The sequence below is a fragment of the Centruroides vittatus genome, unplaced genomic scaffold, assembly GCF_030686945.1.
Source record: "Centruroides vittatus isolate TY-2023 unplaced genomic scaffold, ASM3068694v2 contig_726, whole genome shotgun sequence".
NCBI classification, from domain to species: domain Eukaryota; kingdom Metazoa; phylum Arthropoda; class Arachnida; order Scorpiones; family Buthidae; genus Centruroides; species Centruroides vittatus.
This window is the reverse complement of record NW_027122463.1, coordinates 2,021,947-2,047,185: the sequence shown is the minus strand read 5'-3', so window position 1 is coordinate 2,047,185 and position 25,239 is coordinate 2,021,947. Positions and strand designations below refer to the sequence as shown.

The 25,239-nt window shown below is 26.0% G+C and overlaps 1 protein-coding gene across 1 annotated transcript in view; it reads right to left on the bottom strand.

Annotated features, from left to right (window-relative positions):
* The window catches only part of LOC136980833 (protein TANC2-like), a 120,014-nt gene extending 110,207 nt beyond the window's left edge, over positions 1 to 9,807 (bottom strand). Inside the window, exon 1 of the mRNA XM_067277036.1 lies at positions 9,641 to 9,807. The gene's annotated coding sequence lies outside the window, so the exon portion shown is untranslated. The remainder of the gene's footprint in view (positions 1 to 9,640) is intronic.
* Positions 9,808 to 25,239: the final 15,432 nt, after the last annotated feature.

Below are 25,239 nucleotides of genomic sequence, written 5' to 3'. Positions count from 1 at the left end.
TCCTCTCAAGCTCTCAACTATCGATCAAGAATTTGATAGTTTCATGAGAATTATATCTTCTAATATCTTTAAATGTTTTCCAATCTTTATTCTGATTAAAAGTTTTTAAATATTTTCTGAAATTCTATCAAAATTTATTATAAATGAGCTGTATTGAAACTTTTACCATTAAAATACAGATTGGAATGATTGGTTGAAATCATTTCAAACTGAATTGTCCTTGATGTAGCGAAACGAAGAATTCTAATCCAAGTTACTCTCTCGATCTTAAATTGGGTTCGAGAACAGTTACAATTTCAACTACGATTTAATAATCTGTATATAAATCACTTTTCAATAACAAAAAGTTTGTCATTTACAATCAGTTACATTATTTTCTTCGTGTTTATTCATAATAATAATGCACTTTACGTATGAAAAAAGGGATACAGTGAAACCTGTGTAAACTGGACACGTATGGTACCGAATATTTTTCGGTTTGGCAAGTTTCCGTTTTATTAAGGTTCCGTTTTGAACAGATTTTACTGTATTATTTATTACTTAATAAAACTTCGATTTAATGGCGTAGCCAGGTGTCATCTTAAGGGGAAACATATATTAAGTCCTATTAGATTTATTTATATAAAATAATGTTTGGTTTATATTTATTTAACTGTTGAAAAATCACAATAATTAAGTACTTAGCATAAATTTTCATTATGTATTTTTTAAATTTTTGATTGAAAAGGACAATATAACTCCCCCAGGAAAGGAGGCATATCTCTTCATTAATCGAAAATTTGTTACTGAAATGCATCTTTATTCTATTGAAATGCACTTTCATGCACTTGAAATACACCTTTATGCTACTGAAATTCAATTGCATGCTCCTAAATGCCTCTGAAATACACCTATATACTTCATGTTGAATACATCTATGGCTTGATATACTACCAAAAATGTTTAGCAACATTTTGCTTATGTAAGAGATTAAAAAAAAAACAATAGGAAAGTTAAATATTTCATATTTTAACAGAAAACTTTTATGAGTAGAACATAATACATGTGTAGAATATATAATATATAGATACACAAAACAGGTTATTCAAAATGCATTTATCAATTCTTGTCATTGCAGAATCGTTACAGTTCTTCACAGCTCTAACCTTTCAATATTTAGGGATTTTTAAATCTAAATATTTAAAATAACTATCAAATAATAATGAAAATAATAATATATAATAATTGGGTTGCACTGTATTACAAATTTTTAAAATTGTATTTTATATTTATCCATTGTATCATTTCTTCTGAATAATTAAGCAATTTTATTACTTAAAATCTTTACTTTTTTATTAATGAACTCTTGTTTTAAGTTTCTATATTTTATATCTTTATTATTATTTTAAAAAATAATGTTTTCCATCCTCCAATTGTAGAAGTTACTTCATCATCATCAATAAATAATAATATACCATAGAAAGGGTTCTTTAATGTTGTGTTTCTTTGCTCAAATTTTAATTAGATTTTCAACATAATGTTGTATATAAATAATCAACTTATTTATTTAATTTATTTATTTATTTATTTATTCAATTTTTATTAGATAATTCTAGTTAATTTCAATTAAATTCTTATTAATAGTTAATTCTAGAGGAATATAACGAATATAATAGATATTATTATATAAATAATTCGGAAAAAAAATCAATTTTAATTAAATATTTCAATTAAACGGAACAAAATAGGCGTAAATAAAATACAGATGAACATATTGGAGTAAAGAAATTTGAAAATTTTACATTAGCTCGAAGGAAAATCGCTGTTTCTCTCATTCAATATTAGTTTCTATCAAAAGAAATATTTTTTTAATTCAGTATACGCCTTAAAGCAAAGCTACTACTATTCAGAAACGGTGGGAAAAAATTATTATTTCCTATATTATTCGCCATTAAATATCAAAGAAAACGTACGGAAATACAAAATCGTATTTTTAATATAAAACAGAAATTATTTTATTATAATTCTTTATTGTAAAGAATTATATTGATGTCAAGAGAGGGAAGAGAGAGAGGAATGAACAAATTATAACACTATTCTATAAATTTTATAACCGATATTAAAAAGTTTAGTTTCGCTTTTTTTTCTCATTCTTCTTAGCTATAAAAAACTATCATAAAATTCTTCAGCGAGCAATGTGATAGACATGCGATTCGCTTTTACATCACATTTCTTCATGCAAAATACCCTTACATCTATGGATGCGGATGGGATGAAGATAAAATCCAATCAAAATGCATAAAAATGGCAATAATATTATCGTTAAATTAAACTATAAATAAATAAATGGCAGATAGATATATACATACGTATAATAAAAGAAATTCTTTAAATCTGTAGAGTATAATTTTAAATGCAATTAAAGATTTATGTATAAAGTTAAATGCATTGTTTCAAGCTTTCTTCTTAATCCAATAATTCTTAAATTATTATATATATTTTTTTTTTCTTTATTTTATAATGGATCTGAAAGGAAAATAGCTCAAAAGAGAATATCAAGTACTCATAAAATGACATTCATAGTTAGCTACAATGATAAATTTGCATAAGCTTTGAATAAAAGATACGAGCTCCCTATCATTTAGAATTACAAGAAAAAAAAATTTATTTTAAGTTTATTTAAAATAAATAAATAATTTATAAATTAAAATATATAAGATATAGAAAAATAATTTATCAGTAATTTAAAGTATGTAATTTATATAATTAAAATAGATATTTTTACGTATGCAAATAATTAATTTAATTAAAAATTTTTAATATAATTTACATGTTTAAAAGTAATTAAAAATGATGATTAATTCTATTAAATGGCTACTGTATACATAATTAACATTAAAAAAAAAAACATTACAATTATGTCTTCGAATAAATCAATAAAATTACCTAAAAATTTTAAAATTTAGTACATTTTGCACACAACATTTATATTTTAATCCAATTCCTAAACAACTAAATACATAATTAGATTATTAATTAAGATAAATATCTAAGAGAATTAGAGCTTAATTTACAAGGATAAAGATACAGTAACTTTCACATTATAAATTAGTCTCAGTAATTAATAGATCTATATTAAATGCACGTTGAAACTACCAATAGGTCTATTCTCTAATTACTTTTAGTATAATCGATTTCATTTTATAAATGAAAGAAGAAGAAGAAAAAAATCTGTAAAAAGTACGCTTAAAAAACCAGCAAAAAACGGCGTAATTTTTTATTTTTTTCGGTTAATTTCCTTTGGAATTGCAAAGAAAAAAAAACAAATAAATAAAAAAAAATAACGTAAAACTTTGTTTGTTCTTAATTACTTCTTTGATTCCTCTATAACAACAAAGCTAGCTCTTAATGGTACCAACGTATTTACTCCCACACTAAAGTCACGATGCACTAAAATCCCACACCCCACAAGTTTTCTTTATTTATTTATTTTTATTTTTTTTTCTTCTGCATCATAAGGCACACCGGTACAAGTCTAGTCACGTACCAGTTTTCGTAGTGTGCGTGATCGTCAATAGCACTCACCAGTTTAGACAGACAGCGACTTGTCCTGATGTAACCTTACTTGGGTGGAGATATTTTAATACCACGTGCTATCTGGAACATTGAAATGTTTCCTACGTCAAACGTGACAATTTCTTAACAAAACGTGTAAATATTTTTTCGGATAAAAACTGAATTTTTTTTTCTTTTCTTTTCTTTTTTTCTCCCTCTAAACACGAGTTGAAACTTTTTCCACGAGTTAAATCCATTAATCAAGATTTTGCTTGTCTAACTGATACAGATTGTATGTATTACATTTACATATTTAGAAAGATATCAAAACTTATCTCGAACGTTTTCTCTTCTAATTAGCGATTACTGGCAAGTTTTTAACTTGACTAGACCACTCTTAAAATTTAATCGAGCAATAAAAGTCATGAAATATTTATAATGTTAACCCATTTAAACGATCGCGATCAATTTATCTATATAAAGTATAACCTCCGAATAGCGGACAACGTCGGGAAAGAGAAGTTTGTCCGCTATTTAGAAGGTTAAATATAACAGATGTTCTATCAATATTTGAAGGGTCTGCGGAGTGTAAAAATGTACTGTATGTTAAGTAGAGGTGTGAGTGTACTTTAATGGAGATTTTCCTGTATATATATGTAAGATAGAATGTCTGTCTGTGTGTCTGTCCGTTATTCACTTCTAAACCCTTTCACTACTGGCTAAATTTTTCATACTCACTGTCTAGAACTGGAGAAAATATAGGCATAAACCTGAAAATCCCACTCCTCTCCTGATTTCCTCCCCTATTACACTAATATTTAAAAAATAAAAATATATAAAATAGTAAATAATTTTCTTTAATATTTACTTCTTATCGATTTTAAAGATAATTTTTTATTTATTTTAAATTTATCTATATAGTTACTATAGCATCAGTTTTCTTTAATATAAAATAACAGATTTATAATAATGAAAATATTATTTTAATATTTAAAATAACAATAGTAAATTCATGCATACCTAATGAGAGATTTGATTCCAGCATCAGGAGGTAATTTTATACAAAAAAAAAATTAAAATAAACTAAGAATGTTATATTCAGAGATGGACTTTGATACGCTTGTTGACACTTATCTAACATTATTCAGGATTACAGTTCAAAATACACAGACAGTAAAGCGATATCGTAACAACTATGAACTTATGTTTAATGAATTAAACCGATAATAACATAATAATCTATCTATAACTTTAATTATATTTAGAAGTTACTCGTATATACGAGTAACACATTTCTACATCTTCTTACTTCAACTATAAGTCCTATACATTATAAAATTGGTTAATTTAATAAATTTATAGACTTATAAAGTCAATTTTAAGGCTAAATATTTGAATAAATCGATAGGAACTACCCTTCTGAAATGATCTTATCTATTTATCATAAGGCGGAAATATTAAAAATTTTAAGAATGAAAATAAATTTTTCTATGTTAAAATAATAAAAATTCATTTAAAAAGTTGTTTTCACTCTATCTCCAGGCGATTAATGTCTATAATCCATCACATCCTACACTAGTATGTCTGACCTAGATTCATAACATACTATAGCCTGCAGTCATAATTGCATAAATGTAATTCTGAATGGATTTAACTTACTCTCCAATGCAATCCATCAGAATTGTTTTCTCGGGACATATTTTAAATAATTATTTACACGTAATTATTACGAGAGTTAAGTCTATCTTTAACTACATAATAATGGAGAACGGTTTGGAATTAAATTTGACGACAGAAAAAATAAATAAATAAAAATAATAATAATTAAAGAAAATTGTGTTTATATCATTTTTTTAATCATTTATTTTTTTAAATGTATTTTAATTATAATTACTTTAATTTTTTTGCAGTTAAAAAATTTTATTCTCATTTAGAACATCCTCGTTAGTTTTCTATTAGAATCTCCCCAAGGAAATTCTTGTTGAAATTAGAAATGTAATGAAATAAAATTCAAAGCTACCACTTCTATAGAAAATGCAGAAATAATTGAATCAACCCGAAGGGCATTTTTCATAAAAATAATAATTATTAGTGCAAAAAAAAAAATCGATTTGATCGATCCCTTTTTTTTCTTCCTTCCTTCCTTCCATTCCTCTCACTTTCTATCGTTTAGTGAATAGAAATTTTGATTTTGCATAAAAATGAAGCATTTGAATTCTATTATTGGAATGAATTAAGTGTCGATATTACCAAAAACGATCATTTTCCCATTGACAAATGACTTTCAATTTGACTAATGTTCGTCAAACCAATTGACATTCGCGTTTGAAAACTCATTTATTTAATTATTTTTTTTACTATGAACTTAATTACTTCTTTTCCTCGACAAATAAATTTACATTTTTATCAATAATTTCCATCTGTAAAATTTACTTTACGATAAATAAATTTGAAAAAAAAGTACATTTCAACAAGAAAAAAAAAAACAAACTTAAAAGTGCAATTATCAAAATTTCGTATTGAATACAATTCCTAATTAACTTACTAATGCATCATTAAATTTTTAATTAAAGCTGTTTAAATTTTCGAAAAAAAATTCTTTTAAAAAAAATAAAAATATTTAAACTAAACAAAATTAAATTTTATTCGCATTCATAAATCATTAATTCTTGTATATATATTTTTTAAATAATTAACCTGAGTTGAATGATGAATTTAATTAAGTTATGGTACAATTTAAGCTTGTATATCTTTACTTATAACTTGTTTAATCAATAGAATTGTGTCTGAAATAATAAAAAAATTTATTTTCGTGTCTGTCATCTATCACTCAAGAGTTGTCAAGCAGAAATCTTTGGGATTATAAGTAGACAAAATGCAGGTAACGTGCTGGTGTTATCATTTTTACAGCGCACTCAATTCTCTTGAAGTCTATAATTTATATTTCAATAAAAATAAATCTTGAGATGAAAATATACAAATTTTATTTCATTCTCACACTTCATCTCATCTGTTAGGTAATGTTGAAGTCTTTTGCCTGAGGCTCGTGGTCCACCTTGTCACGCGAAACTTTGGGGTAACCTTTGGGGTTGTGTAGGGTCGATTCAAGGTTAGACGTGGGTAGTTCGGTAAAGAAACGGTCTGTTAATTGAAGAAAATTTCCTTCTACGGTAATATTAAAACAACAACATACAGACAATTCTTCTAGAAATAAAATACAAGTCTTGTTTTTGATAAGGTTTCAGTTTTTTTCCTTCTCTTATCAACAGGGATAAAGTCTGAACGTTTAAAAACATTCTTTGCAGAAATTTTTGATGACAGACAATTGAATTTTTTTAAATTATCTACAAGAAAAATAAAAATAATTTAGTTTAAATCTGATTTTAATTTAAATCAAGCCAATTTTTCCAAACTAGTTAGGGCCTAAAATCAGAAAATAACGATTTCTCACAAGAAAATTGATATTATATATAGCTTATTTTTATAGGTCAGTGGGTATCAATGCATTTCTTATACTCGAAAAGTTATTTATATTCGAACGAATCCAGCGATCCTTATACCAATACAAAGTATCATATACGTTTTCTGAATTTCGATAAAGCAGATGCAATTTTCCAAAAACTCAAATCTGTTTGAAACCCTTAAAAGTTTGCTTATAACTAAAGTTCTACTCTTCCTCTTAATATAAACGAATAATTTTGCATTGTCTAATTATTAAAAAAAAAAAAAAACGAGTAAATGAGTATGTACAAGAACAAATTTTCATGTAGGGATTTAACTGGCAGAAAAAATTATACTAGACTTTATATAAATGCAACTTGACCCAGTAAACTATCCAATAAATTACATTACGTCTTTCCAGTTCCTAAATTTCGATCCATGCAGTTTGAGTAAATGATAGCTTTCTATACGTCAATGCCAACAGCCATAACACTTCCACGAAAAAAATAGTGAAAAAAGGGATGCAATTCCCAACTGAATAACATTCCAACAACCGTTTGAGTATCCAAAATGAAAATTTTTCCTATACGAATTCTATGTAGCTGTAACTTCAATAGTTTAGTAATAGTAGTGATATAGTTGTATCAATAGTTTCGAACAGTGACTTGCCTAGCAAATGAATAAAATGGAGCTTTTGTGGTTACGCTTACTAACTTCCTCACACCAGTCATCAAATGTCAAGCTGGAATTTAGGATGGTTTTTTATTTTTTTTTTATTTTTCTCCTTGTTATTCTGAGAGAATTCGGGTTATTAGCTACGAAACATGATTATGTGATACTTATAAAAAATTTCATATCATTTATAACTCAAATATAACATTATTAAAACAGTTATAATGAGAAATTTCCTGTTTTTCTAAGAATATAACACAGCCTAATTAGGAGTAACTAAATTAGAAGAAAGTAATATTTAAAATAGATATTTTAGTAAATTAAAATTTTAATTTCACTTTAATATTTTTTTTATTATTATTTACTTAATCTATTTATAAAATTAATATAAGGAAAAAAAATAAATTTAAATTATTTATATACTTTCCAATTATCAAAGTAAAAGTTAATTTTTACGTAATTAACTTTTTTTTAAAAGTGTTAATTATAGAAACAATATTAAATATTTAACTAAAATTACATTTTATATTCACATTTAAAGTATTTTTTTTAAATTTTGATTAGTAATAAATAAATAATCTATAATACATCCTTTTAGAAGCGCTTAAGAAGTGATGCGAAAGATAATTTAAATCGCATTAAACGTAACTTTAATTCTAAATTTCGTGTATATTTTTTTATATTTAAGCTCAATACAATTTATTGTATACATGTAAAGTGCTCGATGCACACTTGAGGCTTTGTAATTTCTAAGTCCTCGAGTCGACAACCATATTTAAAAAAAGCTAATTTCTTATTTCAACGTTCCCCACATTTTCTTTTCGAGGTCGAGAGTAAAAGGGAACGGAAACTTGTTTGTATTTATACTTTTCACGTAGGCCAGATTTTCCCATCCAATAGGGTACGCCTCTCTTGAGGCCAAACGATGCAGAAGAGGTTTTAAAGAAAGATGTATTATGTAGTAATATATAATCAAGGCTATTAAGGGAAGCAGTACAAAAAGATATTTTCCTGTACTAAATTTCAAGTAGACATTCATAATTCCATATTTCAAACTAATATTATATTATATATATATATACTTTTTTTTCTTTATTATTATTTTATTACGCTACTTTACATCATAATAGAACTAATAATTTATATTCCTTATTTTATCTTAAAAATTCTCTTCTTTGCTTGAGTGAATTAAGGAAATAATGGACGATCCCAAAACTTGAAATATGACTAGTTTAACAGAATATCTTGTAGTTGATGTCACCATTGAAATGGAACGTCCCTTAGTCGTCTGATAAAAGTTTAAATTATATAAAAATATATTATTATTATTATTTAAACGTGACATTTTCCTTTAAATTTTTGGTATAGCCCCTTAAAATATTTAAGAATTTCTTTTTAAAGTAGGCAATGGGTCATAGAATGGAGTTTAATAACCCATGACCAAGATGCTCTTTTAAAAATACATACAATTATCAAATTATTACTCTTGACAAATTTGTATGTGACAAGTTATAACCTAAGTAAACTGGTTTCAAAATTAGTCCTAACAAAATATTTTCAACTACCCCGAGGGCTGACCTCACTCATTTAAACGTCCCAAATCGAACCCAAGAAAAGAAAGAAAATGCCTATAAATTAATATTTCCTCGCTACAAAACCAATCAATATAAATCAGTTTATTATACGTAGAGTTTGATAAAGTTAAGACGAACAAATTACTTCTTTGTTCGAGAATAATTTATTCACTAACTGTTCTTAAAGTTAAGAAAAAGACTTGTTTTGTGTAGGAGCGTGGGTTCCTACCCACGTATTTTTAGTATATCCGCGAGAAAAACCGTTCCGATAGTTAGAAACCGAAGCGTAATTTACGATCAGACAACCCTACTAACACCTGTTAAGACGAGCTAGAACTATTGACCTCTATATAAACACCAGTTATCAACTAGAAGGCTCGTTATATAATTTAAAAAAAAAAAAAAAATTCTTAACTTACCGGAAAATATGTAAAAGTACGAAAGGCGATAATCCAACTTTAAAAATCCACATGGATTCGATTCGGGGGTGTCTTTATGCGCCTTTTTCTAAGGTACAACACGAAAGCACGTTCATACCGCCACTAACAAACATTGGGTCTGCTTTCTTACTAAGAAGCGCACGCTACCCTACCGGCAACCGGAATGAAGTACGCATGACCGGAAGTAGAAATGCGTAGCTTTTGAGGCGGAGGCTGCGTGGCCGTTTGACAGTTTCTTTCTCAGGAGTGGCATCGAAAGTATGTTGACCGTTAATGACGTCTCTCTGACGTCAACACTCATCCGCGTTGTGTACTCAATACGTTCCTCTTTATAATAATTTAAATAATTTAATTTTTTAAATTACTCTTTAAAACGACGCCATTTTTTATTTTAAATTTAATCATTTTATTTTTCCTATTTGTAAATTGTAAACTTAATGTTACATTTTTTTTTGTTTGTTTGTTTTAAAATTAAGGAGGGGAGAAAAAAGTCTTGATTCGTTCTACTTAATGCTTAATTTTATTTAATTATGTGAAGTTTCGTGTAGGGATAATTTACGTAAAGTATTGTCGAATGCTCTGTAAGACAGTTAAATAAACGATGCTCAAATTATATGGTTCTGTAAATAGGAAGTGGAGATAACTGAAGAAAGTAATTTTCCGTAAAAAATAAAATCCTAGGCTTCATTAATTCTTTATGGAACTAATCGAATAATTGAGTAGAGTCAATGATATTAATTATACATTATTTGCTCTGATTACACGGATCCACAATGTTGAAGAATCCAAAGTTGAAGTAGTTGTTTCATCTCATTCATTATCGAAATACACGTCGATCGAAAGTTTTGCTTGATAATAAATTACACAATGAGCCTAATTAATTTTTCACGTGTCTAATAGTAAAATAAATAATGTAAAAATTTTATTTTTAAGCATTCAATTCGTTCTATTCAACCAGTAAAGTTTTTAAAATTATTTTTTTATACTCTTGTAAAAAGAAGGAAAACTTTTAAAAGTTTTTTTAAGAAAATCTTTTAGTAGTTTCTTGTTATGTAAATTTATTCGAGTTCTTTTCAAAGAAATAAAATCGTATATATTTTATATATGTGTCTGTGTGTGTGTATTTATTTTTTTTCCTAAGAAGGTATTCTGAGTTATGAAGCGAGAAGTAAATAGGTCTAACTAAATAAGATATAACATCAAAGCAAACAAATGTAACAAATAGAAAAGTGGAAAATAAATTTTTAAGAGCAAATAAATGAGAGAAAAAAAAATTACTTACGTATTAAACTTTAAAAATTGCTAATAAAAACCGAAGTAAAATTTATATAATGTAGTTATTCCTTACACTAGGGCTACACCTATCAAAATAGAATAATTTTAATTTAAAAAAAATAAACTTTAAGCTGTTTTTAGAGTATTTTTTTTAAAGTATAAACACTGTATATTTTACTACTGTACACAATTAATTTCTGGCCACACCAATAATTATTAATTAACTTGTTTTTTTTAAATTAGTTTTTTAAAATATAAAGTATTCATTATGTTACAAAATCTATTATTCTTTAATTATAAACTCCATTACTGAACAGTCTGTTGAATTAATTAATTTGATAATATCGCTGATTACAAATGAAATGGATAAGTGTGTATTTTTTTTTTTCCAGAGATGCAGATAAAATCCTGAAATCATAATTAGTTTTAAATTAAATTACTCATTCATAACATGTTAACTGTTATTGAATGTTACAAATCACGCGAATCAATCGAATGTATTTCTTGTTAAAGAATAAATTTTAAGAAAAGATTTTTCTGATGCATTGACAATAATAAGATATCGAAGAGCCAAGAAATAGTAGATTACAAGATTCTTTCCTTCCTACAAGTCAAATAATAATCACCTACTTGAAGATCCTAAATCTATCCTTCGAGAATACTCCGATAACATTCCATTATGTTAACGTAGTGTAAAAGACCAGATGTGTCTGGCACGTTTCTAAACAACAAGATAATGGCAATCACACGGAGTATTTGTATCAATTTTGTGCATTTCGAACGTTTATTGTTGATAGTTCCATCTTTTATATGGAATTGTGGGCAATATGAAACAATGACCTGTATTGGTCTAAGTACCTAGAGTCAACACCCACGCAGTTAAACCTTGTTCAACCACACCCCTTACAGGTTTTTTTTTGCGCACTTTGCCCCGGGGTTTGCTGATTGATACATGGCTGTGAATGTAACGGTAGCCAGAGTCGTTCAGATATGTAATCTAGAAGCTGGTATCGGATACTGCACTTTCAATTACATTTATAATGTTAAATTAATACACTAAATTTCCTTTAATAATTCAGTTATCTGCATGATTTTTAAATAATGTTACTCGTGATATAAATCATGGAAACAATTTGTTGGATTATTAAATTATTTTTATTTTTATTAAACCTAAATTTAAAATAGGCAAGTAGGACACAATATAAAATATGCGACAAATCAGTTTTAAGTGAAAGCTCATTACAGTAGTTTACAATGGATTTAATAATAATAATAATAATAATAAATGTTTAATATATTTTCTCTACGTTTTAAATTAAAAATAAATATAAAAGTTAATTCTATAAATTTCAGGCGAAATTTTAATAATAATTTTATTGAAAACACGTAAAAAGAAATGAAGTAAACAAGTGATTAAAAATTCAATTTTATTTATTTGTTTTTAAATCGCTTTAATATATTAAAGTTTTATACTGCTTTTAAACATCTTTAGATGTTATTTTCATTTATTTAATTTAAAAATTCAATTCAGAAAACTCCTTGAATTATTAAGAATTTCGATATAAAACGTTAAATATTGCATACATCTAATTAAAGATCAAGAGGCCCGAGTAAACATGTTGACAAGTAAAATTAAGATGTTTTTTTTTTTCTTTAAATAAAAATTCAACACATTTTATCTTATAATCATATCTTTCTTGGTGAATAAAGGATAAGTGCAGAAGAACGGGTCACTCCACGATCTGTCGCTTGTTTAATCAGTCACTGTCACACCCTCTTCACGACATCCGGGATGTACCCTCAGGTATTTTCTTTTCATGTTATCCTACTTCGAATGAGTGTTTGGAATGTTCGACCAATATAGTACATCCCAACTGATATCGATTTGTAATAAGCTTTTCATTATATCTAATGATTTAAGATAAATTTGGAATAATAAATTCAGAATTCATTTCAGTAATTTAGTCTGTAACAGATGTACTGCAACATTAAAAACGCCTATTAAATTTTTTTAAATATATTAATTAAATATAGCTTTATAACTTAAATATATATATATAGATTTAGCTTATATTTATCTTTATTTATAGACAGGGTCGTATAGAAGAGAAATTGGGAATATTTTTCTTTTGGTTGGGTAAAAATTCCCAATTCCCCCTCTAAACATGTTCTAAACATACTCTAAACATATAACAGGCCCTACCCCTGCATCGAATAATGACAGGCCTTAAATGTGGGGAATTGCAGATTATTCCTCTGGGTGGGGAAATTTCCCAATTTCTCTCTCCATGACCTATAGCATTGTACGTATTTTCATAAGACAAAAGGGACATGCTCTACCCGGGCTCCATACCAAGCTTTCAAAGGCCTATCTATAAAATCTAAAATCATATAGATTGATTCTTTAATGTTAATTTACTGTTAATTTCTGTAATGGTAATCTAAAAATAATAAATAGGCATGGTGCTGAATACTTAAACGGCTTAATATATTTCAAGAATCTCGAAAGTTTTCGATAATTTAGACTTTAAATTTTAAATTAATGTTTTTAAAACACCATTTTAAAATGGTTATAGAACGATTTATATGTCGAAACAGGAAATTTTTAAAATTCCTTTACGTGCCAGTGAGTTAAATAGCCTAACGTGCATATCGAATTTTTCTCTAATTCGAAATTTGTTTAGCTGTTTTGATATACAAATAATTATCTGAGAGATTTAAAATGTGTTTGTTTGTTTCTGTCATACAATTTCAGTTTAAATTAGTCAGATCTGGACTTAGACTTGCCCTAAACATATAACAGACCCTACCCCTGCATCAAATAATGACACGTGTAAAAATGTGAGTCCTACTTACTCAAACATTTTATTTTTTAGGGAATAAAACCTAAATTTGTTTGGATTTAAAAGAAATAATATAATTTATGGTATAAAAATGTTATAACTTTAAAAAAGTACACTAATTACAGTAATATGCTGTTGAGTAAATATAGAAACAGATTAAACTTTATCCCGTTCATTATTTTTAAATAAGTTTTGTAATTACGTTTACTTTACTAAAAGAGTATTTTTCGTTAAATAAAGTTATAAAAGTTAATATTTATTTATAATAAATAAATAAATAATGATTTGAAAAATCGAAGATAACATGTTTCAGAAGTGTTCTCGAGTCTCAGTCAAACCGTTAACTCAGCAACATATTCTTGATTGTAAACTCCTTGGAGCAAATATCTACAATAAATGTACTCAGACGAGAAAGAAATATAACTGAAGAGGAAGAAAGAAAACAGACTATTGACCTGCAATAATAGCTTCTAATTTCTTCATCAAATTATTAAGATCAATAGATAAATTGATTTTTAATTACGTGCCAACGTTCTAACTTTAACAATAATTAAAAGCATAATTTTCCTTTTAAAATATTTTTTTTCTTTCTTTCTTCGCTTTTTTAAGTTAAACTGTAGAGTTAAATTATAAGAATATACATTACTCTTTAATATCCATTTATCCTTGTATATAATATATATATGGGCTACTTATAATGTGAAATACATAATCAAACTTCAGTTTAGCGCCACACTCGATTTAGTGCCACCATTTCTTCGCTTCTGAAACTGACACTAAATCGAGTGTGATGCTAAACTGAAGAATTTCAAACAATGAAGATTATGTGTAGTAACGAGATCTATACACAGGTTTGAGTGTTTGAAAACTATATGATTTGACGATAATGTTTGCAATGCAAAATAGTAATTTATACATGATGAAGGGTTCTTTATTGACTATGTGTGGAGAAGATCGGTTCATAAATGCCCCGTTAGCGCTTTAAGAGGGTGGCGTTATTTAAAGAGCGCCGTATAGTGTTTACTGACGTAAAACTATTCGCTTTAATGACAATTAAAATCATTTTTTTCGATCAAATATCTTAGAAGAAAGACAGTAGAGTTTTATTCTATTGATTTTACTATGGAAAATATGCAGTGTATCATTTTAATTGATACACTGTATATTTTTAATTGTTTTTCTTTATAGTGTTACATATTTACTTCCTGTCTTCAGCCTAGACTTTTGAATGGTCTCTACCTCTAATATTATTTTGGATATTTAATAAAAAAAAAAATTTACGTAATTAATAACTTGTTTTCTATTATAAAAATTGTATCAACTTCTCTGTTTTCTCTAAGTGCATAACTACCATTGACTTATCCTAAATTATTAATTTAATTAGTATATACAAATCTTTTATTCGATAATTAAAATGAATGAAAATAAACTTAAATGGTAAACAATATGTTAAATTTGATCATTTTTCTTGATTTACTTTGATTTTATGGTTACCATTTTAAAATTTTACATGTTAAACGTATGAGAAAAGATAACTTATTTTTTCCTTTCCTTCTTCTTCTTCTTCTTCTTCTTTTATTTTTTTTGTAAGGAACATTTGTAAGGTACTTTTCTGTAATTCGATGTATGTCGTCTATTTATAGAACATCCATCCACCCTTTATACAAAGTGCAGTACAATTTCGCTTATTTATTCTAAGAACAATCAACACGTCAATTATTAATTTGACAATTTCTTGAATGTATAAATTATTTCATTAAAAATTTATGTAAATAAATTTTTAATAAAGTGTATAAATTATATTTATCATATTTCAATTAAATTTTTAATTACAATTTTTAACCTTTATTGCTTAATTTACAACAAAACTATCGGTGATACTTATTGATAAGAGCATTTCTTCTTCTATTATTGCTATTAATATGATAAAATTTGTTCAATTTGCATTTCATTTTGAAGAATATTTATTCGACGAAAGTTAACAAATTGTTTAAATAATCATAAATTGTTTTCTCTTATTTAAAATCATAAATTAATAATTAAAATGAACACGTTTTAGTGTATTGATTTATTTATTTATAGAAAAATAAATGTTTTCGTTAAATTGTTATTAAATAATTAATCGAAATTTAAATAAAAATGATTAAATTTAAAAGTTGTTTTGTTATTTGTTTATAAATATAAGAAAATTTCTGAAATTATCAGCAGAAAGATTTATAGAAGTAGCTATTCTTATATTATATTTTTTAATGTAATAACATTATATATATACGTATATTCAATTTTTAAGATGAGTAACAACTTATTTTGATTTTTATACTTATTATTTTCCACTTTTTTTTCCCTTATAAGATTGGATTGAATTGATTTCTAAAAGCAACAAACCGAATTGTGCCAGTAAACCATGAGCACTTTCATTTATTCAATTTACTATATTCTATTTTTCAGTATATAGTTGGAGATTTTTTCTTTGAAAAGAATCCAAAAATAAGGTCAACTTAAACACCAGTATATAAGCAAAGAAGTCGTTATCAGAGCTACAAAATTTACCTTCCATCCGCATCTATTTTTGGGTATATATCTTTTTAATGTTTATCCAAGTTATTCAGCATTGGCAAGAGCTTTTAAGGATATCAAAATTGTGTATTTCTTAATACATAAGATACAAAATTAAAGTTTTCATTCGAGAAAATTCTTACCTTTTACTTAAATTTTATACTTGAAACTTATTGTGATTTAATTTTTGAATTTTATTTATTATTATTATTATTATTATTATTATCAATGGGTGCTAACAGATCATTACTTAACGATGCATTATGCATGATATAATACATTTTGAAGTTACTTTGAAGCCACACTAAAAGCCTGTTTGATGATTTAGACTTTACTGTAGTATTGCAAATTTAATTTGCTGTAAAATCATATTTTCGTATAGCATATTTAATGAAAATCTGCATGAGTTTGTGCATGAATAATAATATAAGTTTAAATCTGTTTGATTACTGAACTTTATTTTTATTGTTTAGAAGCTTATAATTATTTTATTTATATCTTTAAATCAATTTGTAGCCATGAGTATCGACTAAATATATTACAAACTCTACTCCATTCAATTAATGTAACATGAGACAGAGAGAGCCAAAATTAATAAATTTGCATCAGTAAATCCTTAATTTGAGGATATAATTATATCTAATAATGAGAAAATACTAATTTTCATTGATTTTATTCGAAATTCTTGAACGAAAAAAAAAAAAATAATATTACTGTGAAATTTTATAAATTTAGAATCAATAATATTTTGAAGGGTATTTTCAAATCCTCAATATTGAATTTGCCTATTGACTATTGACTTTTCAACCGAAATGTTCGTCGTAGGATCAAAATAACAAATGTTTCGACTGAATTTAATGTATATTTATTCTTCGACAGAAATCTAGAATAAATCCGGTATTTTCTAGGAAACAGTTTAGACTAGATGCAGCATTATTTGGATTTTATGTGAATACAAAAGCAGTAAAGATCGTATCATTTGTTGACAGTTGATAGTAAAATATAAAGTGTTGTAAAACTGTTCTAACACTAGTATTTTTGATTCATACTGCATGCAGCTACTATATCTTCAGTCACTTTTTAAATATTATTTTATCTTTATTAAAAGTTCTTATTTTATATTTGGATAAAGAATATTCTTTTTCCTATATTTATTCAATGATTTAGTTCAAGAATATATTTTACTACAAGAATTTAGGCACTTGCTTCATATCATTTATAATTATGAACATGTAGGATGCTGATAAATGATCTTGATTCAATAATATAATTCATTTGATAATGCTTTTCTGAAATATAACTATAATAAGAGATATTATTAATGATTATATTTAGTTCATCGTATATAATATTCGAATTATATCTACAGTTTAATAAACTATTTTAAGAATTGTTCATATTTACTAATGATTCAATCCCATTGTTCTTTATTGATTTTAAAATCATAGAAAATTAAATTATCTTTATGAAAGTGTCTTTTATTAGTAGAAAAAAGATTATTAAACTACTTTTTAATATAAAAGAAAGCTTACATCTCTGCAATTTCTTCAGCTATCTTTATATTTTCTGGAAGAAAAGTGAAGTCAAACTATTTTTATATCAAAATATTTTCCTCACAACCATTAATTCAAAAAACTATTAAGCTCATTTATTAATTATTATAATTAAGGCTTTATTAAAGGAAACTTTACGTTATAATTTATATAATATTTTTCTTATAAGCAGGATCAAATTAAGGAAATTTTCACGACCTAAGTCATGCTGATTTTTATCTTGGTACTATATTTATAACTCTATTGCTCTTTATCTTTTATACTGATAGCAATAAAGATCATTATATTTGCTAAATTTATAAAAGCATGTATCATGATATAGAAAAAACATAATGATAACTCAACATCCAGGATGATGGTAGCGTATAGTAGGCCTACTCTTCGCATTCGAACTTTCAAGGAATACAACGTTGTATTATTCGAAAGTTCGAGTAACGATAGCTCAATTCATGACTATTATGTTTGCTGAAATATATATACTGTATATTTATAATAGAATTGTAGAAATATAATATAAGAGAAGAGAATAAGAGCGCATTGAAAACAAATATATATATGTGTGTTTTTATATATATAGGTTTTTATATATATATGTTTTTAATGTTCCTACAAATACTTTATATATATAAAGTTATACAAGATCATTTAAAACGTATTACTGAAGCATTAAATATATTATATACAATTATGTTTAATGGTTTACGTAAGTTTATAATTTTATATTACAGAAAAATTAAAGCATTTATAAATGTGTGACGTAATTTATGAGTTAAAAATTTTTATAGCTCGATTATATATTTAGAATGCATTAATATAATTCAAAAATGCTATTTTATATCGATGCTTAATATAATAAATAATGTAAATAAATAAAATTGGTTCTATTTCATTTCAAATTTCTTTAAATAATCAACAAAAACTTTTCGTACGTTTGCTTTATAACTCTTCCATATTTAAACTTTAATTTCGCCATCAGTTATATATTATATGAAAAATAAAAATGATAAAAATGTTTATTATATAAATGTGTTAAGTAATTTTTCTTTTTTAATGCTTAATCTATTGCTAAATTGAGAATTATGTTGAAATAAATCTTGATTAATGATTAATAATGAGAAATGTTTCTAAAAAAAACCCTCTTAAATTGATATGTTTAACGAAAACCAGAAGTACATTTGAATAAAGAGCAATTCAGATAATTACAATGTTAGATTTTTAAAATATTTTTATTATAAAATTTAAAATTTATACGTAAATGATTATAAGCCATTCAATTTCTTGGATACATTTCTTTAAATATAGTAATATATTATCAAGGCCTTTTAGAGGGGGAGGCTGGAGATTTTTCCCTGGGCCCAGAATAAACCTAGTAGCGGTTTATGTTTCTTTGAGGCCTAGTTTCAATTTTGTTACAAAGCCTTTTATGTAAAAGCATCTTTTATATAAAAATTACAGCAAAATCCTTAAATAAGAACAAGGTTTTTTTTTCCTTTAAAACATACAGTTATTAAAAATTTACTAAAGTTTTAGAGATATATTACCTTTTTGCTATGTAATTTTTGAGACCCCTCTAGACGACGAGGTCCTAGGTGTGTGGAGGCCCAATCTAATGTGTTAATTGAAATAATTTACCCTCGATTTAACGCAGTTCGGATTTAACGAACAAAAAATGACTGCTCTAAAGGAAAATTTTAAAACTTTTTTTTTTCTATTTGAGAACAGAAAAAAAAGGTTGAGTCAATGGGTATAAATTACTCAATATACTGTACATTTTAATGTTTTATTTATAGAATATACTTTATAACGACATTTTAATACTTCTTGTACATTGATATATGCTTTGAAAACATTCGATTTAACGTCTTTCGCCGATTAGTCCGTTAAATCGAGGGCCTAATATTGAATAATTATTATAAATTTTATTATTGTTCTTCATTTTTCTGTGTTTAGAATGCACGGGAATGTACAAAAATAGCTTCAATTGAGTGAGGAAAATTTTATGTAAGAACTAAATATGAATTTTATTTTGATTGACATGAATACTGTAAGAATAAAATTATATTTATTGGGTTGTGTAAATTAGAATGCATTTGAATAAGAAGGATCTAATTTATATTCTTAAATTTGCTTTTATTAAATAATTCAGTATTAACCAATATTAAATTTTTTTATTTGGGTCCTTTATTTTAAAATAAAATAAAACTAGTAAATTAAATTTCTACCTTCTGTAAATATGGTAATTAATTTATATTAATTGTAGAAGCTAGAATAATTAAGATAAAGAATTAAACATTTTATATAGGTGTAAGGACTTCATACCAACTTATTCGAAATTATTCTATAGAGCCCCGATTTGTTAAATTCAATTGCTCAGAAGGAATTCTTTATTGAATAATTTAATAATAAGATTCATAATTGTGATGTCAAAATCCTTTTAACAGCGCAAAACCATGTGATGTCACACGAATTGACACACGTGGTTCTTCCATGTTCCTTTCGTACTGCTCTAATTCATGGATGTCCACATCATGATTTACCATTAAAGAATTTGTTTTCTCTTATCAATTTATTCAATAATTCTGTGGGAAATAACATATGAAATTCTGTTTTGACCTTCTTTGTATTTCTTTTCTTAAATTCTCAATTCTATCAACAACGGTTTCTTATATTCTGCAATAAAAATCAACAATAATAAATTTTAGTTTATGGCTGCAGCTCATACAATTAATGGTTACATGTAATTAATTAATATAACACAAGTATTAAGGATGCATTTACAAAATTACATTTACACTACATTGACATCTTTTACATCAAATTAGCAAATGTTAAGAAAAAGTTAGCAATCGAATAGACTGATTAGAAGTCTAAACAAAATGGTTTCAGTCAAGAAAATCGCCTAATTTAGCAAACTTTAAAATATATTTCATATATAATTCGGCTATTGGGATTCTTTTGCATTGTTAATGTAGGGGTGGCTTTTTTTTTTTTTTTCATTAGGCATCGCCATGTAAATAATAGATTTACAGAAGATGAAATATAAGAGTATTAATATCCTATTTATTGTACAGAATAATGTTTTGACGATCCAACTTAATTATATATAAATTTAACACATTTCGAGTATACTTTTAATTAAAAAAAATATAAGGAATCAATAATATTTCATAAAAATTTTCGTACAGATACGTATGTCACACCATAAATGATGTGACATACAACAAAGCCTTTGTTGTTAAATCATAAATGGAAATTTGTTGTATGTGTTGTATACAACAAAGGCTTTCCAGATTGCTCTTTGTTTCCTCTTTACAATCGTAAATTTGCTAGTCAAATTTAAGTTTTAAATCAATTATCTATCGTATCGTGTCTAATAAAAATCAATAGAACTTCTCTTTTATTAAAGAAGATAGGCATATAGATTTTATAAACAAGAACAAATAATTTTAGTTAATTAAAAATTTATATAATAAATAAATCGATTAAAAAAAAATTACATTTTTTTCTAGATTAATTTTATGTATAAATTAGTGTAAAATATTTTTTATTGGATATTCTTTTTAAATATATACTTGCAGGATATGATGTCATTCATCTTTAAATAAGCCTACTGATTTAAATATTTTGCGATTTTTATTTTAAATAATTAATATATATATATATATATATACATATTAATTATTCTAATTTATAGTTTTCACTGATCTTAAATTTTCAATAAAATAAAATAATTTTCTTATTTATAAATGCGTAAACTTTATAAGATTTTATGTTGTTTTTAATGCTATTTTATAAAGTATTGTTATTATTTTTGGAGGAGACATTTGAAAACTTTCATAAAACATGAGAGTTTACTGAATGTATCAAAACTATTTTCTCCTGCTAACATTTCAAAATCTAAAGAATTCAAATACGTCTTGTCGAATTAAAAGATTTCTTCTTGAATTTTTTTAAAAATTTAATCTTTAAAATGATCTAAAATATAATTAAAATGAATTTTCTTTTCCAAGTATTACATTAAGTAATAAATAAATAGATATATTTTATTTATTTACTTATTTAATAATTGTTTTTAAGGCAGCACTATAAAAATTCAACCATAACAAACTCTGTATTAGACAAACAAATATGCTATATTAAAACTATTTTATTTATTTTATTATTTGAAAATAATTGAATTTTACTTTCTGTTATACATACACAACAGAGGGAGAGTATGGCAATCGGTCGAAAAATGACCCCTCAAGAATTTTACATTTTTGGACTCGGGACCTTAAAACAGAGAAATGCAAGGAAAAAAAAATTAGGGATTTTTTCTTGTATGTGTGAATGTTAGTGTGCGTGTGAGAGGCACCATTTTGGTACCCTCTTTGAAGTTTAATAATTCCTGCTCCTTTTGTCGAAAATTTCTGAAATTTTGCAGGGAGGTTTGTGTATAAGAGAGATTAATGCGATTAAATTTTGATGGTTAAAGGTCACGGGGTGGGAAAATAAAGGGGGGCATATGTCATATCTCGAGTGGGGTAGGACATAATGATTTTACTCGTTAGCATTTGCAATTTTTTTTATTATAAAACTCATCCCTACTCACGAAATTAATCTTTTTGCCATTTTATAATAATGTAAAAAGTTTTTTAAAGTTTTAAAAAGTAATTTTTAATAAAATCTCGCAACAGATGGCGCCACACAAACTTTAACTTTTGCCGGGAAAGTTACTCAACTCGTTGCTGAAGAGCTGGTTTTTTTTTTTCCAATTAATTATCGCATTCAAAATTTTCACACAATATTCAAAATCATTGCTGACTTTTAACTTAAAATAATAATAAATAAATAAACGTCATCATCATCAACACGAAAAATATTTCACTTTTCATTTCAAATTTTTTAAAATTATAATTTTCTAAACAAATCTAACTTTATAATAATATTCTCTTACCATATTTAAAAATCTCATATACATTTCAATATCATTCATCCTACGTAGTTTTTTTGCACCAGTCGAGTGAAAACTCTTTTAAAATTTAAAATAATCATTTATATGCGACTTTATAATGTACTTTCAACGAATAGATTGTTTTTTACTTGCATGAATACAGTTTTCAAAAATAAGAAACGGAATATATCAAACATTTTGAAAATAATGTTTAGATCACAAGAGAATCCCTGAAGGTAATTCCTTTGCTCTTAAAAAAGGATCATACTATAGAAGTTTAATATAACCGTCAAATATAGTAGAAAGGAAACTATACAACCGTATAAAGTTTTACAGAAAGTGGATTCAATAAACCTGTGTTATTTTTTTTCCTTTTTTAACAAATCTGTTTCTTGAAGATAAACTGGTTTAATTCTATTTTGGATCTCGAGTTGAAAGTCTTCATTGCTAGCAAAAATCACTAGGATAAGAGAACAGACCCATCTACTTGTTTTCTCATATCTCTATGGAGTTAATATAAGTAGTTCTTGACTTCAATATAAACAATCTTGTTTTTTAAGTATAAAAGTGCGCTATATATTTATTACTTTCAATATCACAGGGGAAAATCCATATAAGTTTGTGTTAAAAAATATATATTAAAAAAATTGTGTTTGTATGAACAACTGTAAATTTTAATCATAATACATAAAGTATTTTTGAAGTTTATTATTATACACGTTTATGTATACACGCGCTATACACATGGGTTTATTGTAACACTTTGAACCCTTCTGTATTAAGGGATAGAGGGAGTTGATTTGCCTAAAATTTTACAGAAATAAATACACTAGTAGTAATATTTAATTTGTTAATCTTGCTTTCTCTGTCTGATTCGTTTTTCATTTGACTTCTCCAGGTGTTATATACAAGTATGGCGATCGGTCAAAAAATGACCCTCCGAGAATTCTATATTTTTTGACTCGGGAGACCTTGAAACGTTGAGAAATGCAAAGAAACTTAGAGGTTTTGTTCTGTATGTTTTGATATTACAGTGTATCAGGTAGAACAATTTTGTTCACTCAGCTTTAAAGCTTAATAACTCCTGTCTTTCGTCGAAAATTTCTGAAATTTTGCAGGAAGGTTTGTGTACTAGGAACACTTATGTTATTAAATTTTGGTGGTTAAAAGTCGTGGGCTGAGGAGATAGATGGAGTATAATGTGTCATATCTCGAGTGAAGTCGGACTTAATGAAGACTTTACTCTTTTTAAAATTTACAATTTCCTTTATGAAACTTATCTGTACCCTCAAAATTAAGTTATTTTGCCATTTTATAATAATTAATAATATAAAACATTTTCAAATAAAACTTCAAAATAGATGGTGCCATATGAAATTTTAACTTTTTTGCCGGATTTTTCCTTGACCCAAATTCCTACTGGCCGAATTTGGAAAGAAGTTGCCATTCCACTCATTCACATAGCCCATATTCATAGACTCCTATATTATGATAATATGATATTATTCAAAATTATTACAATTTAATAATTTTAAGGTAATATTTGTAATCTGATTAACACATCATCTCTTTAAAAGATTATTTATTGCTACAAAAATCGCATACACGTAAAGATATTTATCACTAGAACTAATTTAATTTTATCGCGTAACTTAAAATACGTGAATCTCCTTATTTTTGTAATAAATGACGTGATTTAAATTTCAAATATCTTTGTTGAAACCATTGAAATTCATTGAAAAACTAATAATATTCCGGTTATGTTATTTTGTATGCTAAGTTTAAATACGTATTAAGAAACTTAAAATAAACTTATCACTTTGTTTCAGTTGCTTATAGGCATGATATGTTAATGTAGGCATGACACATGGGCGTTCGTAGAGGGGGCAAACGGGGCACTTGCCTCTGGGATCGAGTAAAAAATTCCACACATTATAATTGTATAAGTGATTGAGATATATGAGACCTTACATACTTGACCAAGGAATACTTTGCCTGTTATTTTGTGTTGATTCAATACTGTATTCTATAATCTACTTGTGTGAATAACCCCAAAAATTAAATAATTAAATAAAAATTTATTGATGTAATTATTTTTCACCAAGCTTTGTCTCCCTGAAAAATTTTCTGTGGGCCTAGGGCCTCGTTGTCCTTCAAAATCGGAATAATATTAGTTTTCAATAAATTTCAATGGTTTCAACGAAGATATCTGAAATTTAAATCAGGTCACTTATTTAAAAAATAAAGATATTCGAGCATTTTAACTTAAGCAATAAACTTAAATCAGTTTTAATGATAAATATCGCACCTTTCTGCATCAATAGCCCATCGGGTGTTTGGGCCAAAACTGGTTTATTCATTCATCAGTTCTCATAATGGATGCAAAGTTAAGTCAGAGCTATCAACGCGTCGCTACAG